Source organism: Cebus imitator, unplaced genomic scaffold (genome assembly GCF_001604975.1).
Source record: "Cebus imitator isolate Cc_AM_T3 unplaced genomic scaffold, Cebus_imitator-1.0 Scaffold686, whole genome shotgun sequence".
NCBI classification, from domain to species: Eukaryota; Metazoa; Chordata; class Mammalia; order Primates; family Cebidae; genus Cebus; species Cebus imitator.
This window is the reverse complement of record NW_016108001.1, coordinates 251278-253236: the sequence shown is the minus strand read 5'-3', so window position 1 is coordinate 253236 and position 1959 is coordinate 251278. Positions and strand designations below refer to the sequence as shown.

At 50.7% G+C, this 1959-nt stretch overlaps 1 pseudogene; it reads left to right on the top strand.

Annotated features, from left to right (window-relative positions):
- Positions 1 to 493: 493 nt before the first annotated feature.
- Positions 494 to 1459, top strand: LOC108296144 (annotated as a pseudogene).
- Positions 1460 to 1959: the final 500 nt, after the last annotated feature.

Below are 1959 nucleotides of genomic sequence, written 5' to 3'. Positions count from 1 at the left end.
CAAACATGGAGCCACTTTCAGGGAGCTTTCATTCTAGCAGAGGAAGTAAGATAATAAATAAGCAAACTGTATAACATACTAGAAGGCAATAAAGACTATTAAAAAAGACAAAGTAGGCCAGGCATGGTGGCTCACACCTGTAATCCCAGCACTCTGGGAGGCTGAGGCAGGCGGATCACAAGGTCAGGAGTTCGAGACTAGCCTGGCCAAGATGGTGAAACTCCATCTCTGCTAAAAATATAAAAATTAGCCAGGCGTGGTGGTACACGCCTGTAGTCCTAGCTACTCAGGATGCTGAGGCAGAAGAATTGCTTGAACCCGGGAGGCGGTGGTTGCAGCAAGCCGAGATCAACCCCCTGCACTCCAGCCTAGGTGACAGAGCAAGACTCCATCTAAAAAAAAGACTAACGCAGGGGAAGGAGGATTAAAACTGCTGTAGATGGGGAGGTGGGTAGAGTGTGTATTACAGCTTTAAACAGGATGGTTGAGCATGCGTGGTTGGGGAATTCATGTGGAGGTCAGAGTGGAAGCAGGTGTGAGAGGGTCCAGCAGAAGAAAACATGACTGTCAAAGTGTTTGAGTGTGTCGGCAAGTTTGGCCTAGCCTTAGCTGTTGCAGGACGTATGGTGAACTCGGCCTTATATAATGTGGATGCTGGGCACAGAGCTGTCATCTTTGACGGATTCCATGGAGTACATGACATTGTGGTACGGGAAGGGGCTCACTTTCTCATCCCATGGGTACAGAAACCAATTATCTTTTACCGCTGTTCTCGGCCACATAATGTGCCAGTCATCACTGGTAGCAAAGATTTACAGAATGTCAACATCACGCTTCACATCCTCTTCTGGCCTGTTGCTAGCCAGCTTCCTCGCATCTTCACCAGCATCAAAGAGGACTATGATGAGCATATGCTGCCGTCCATCATGACCGAGATCCTCAAGTCAGCGGTGGCTTACTTTGATGCTGGAGAACTAATCACCCAGAGAGAGCTGGTCTCCAGGCAGGTGAGCAACAACCTTATGGAGCGAGCAGCCACCTTTGGGCTCATCCTGGACGACGTGTCCTTGACACATTTGACCTTCAGGAAGGAGTTCACAGAAGCTGTGGAAGTCAAATAGGTGGCTCAGCAGGAAGCAGAGAGGGCCAGATTTGTGGTGGAAAAGCCTGAGCAGCAGAAAAAGGTGGCTATCATCTCTGCTGAGGGTGACTCCAAGGCAGCTGAGCTGATTGCCAACTCACTGGCCACCGCAGGGGACGGCCTGATGAAGCTGCGCAAGCTGGAAGCTGTGAGGACATCCCATACCAGCTCTCACCCTCTTGGAACATCACCTACCCACCGGCGGGGCAGTCCGTGCTCCTCCAGCTGCCCCAGTGCACCCTACCTGCACCTCCACAGGCTGACTGGGCCACAGCCCCGATGATTCCTGACACTACCTTCCTTCTGCCCTCACCCTAGAAATCACTGTGAAATTTCATGATTGGCTTAAAATGAAGGAAATAAAGGTAAAATCACTTCAAATCTCTAATTAGTCTATCAAATGAAACGCTTTCATTCTTCTCACATCCATCTACTTTTTTATCCACCTTCCTACCAAAAATTGCTAAGTGCCTATGCAAACTGGCTTTAGGTCCCAATTCGGAGCCTGTGGCAGCTCTGGCCTGAGCACCAGGATATGGCAGCATGCAGGTAGGACAGTGTGTGATGGACTGGGGAGGACAGGTGTCCGCCTGGGTCCATGTGTGGCCTCCATCCTGTCGCTGATGGAAGATTTGCAGATGAGGGCATGTGGCTGAACTGAGAAAACAGGCCTCTGCCTTCCCAGCGGTTCCTGTGCAGATGCTGCTCAAGAGAGGCGCTGGAGAGGGGCAGAGAGGAAGCGGTCTGTCTCTTACCATAAGGCTGATTCTCTTTAACTGTGTGACCAGCGGAAGCAGATGTGTGTGAACTTGGCACAG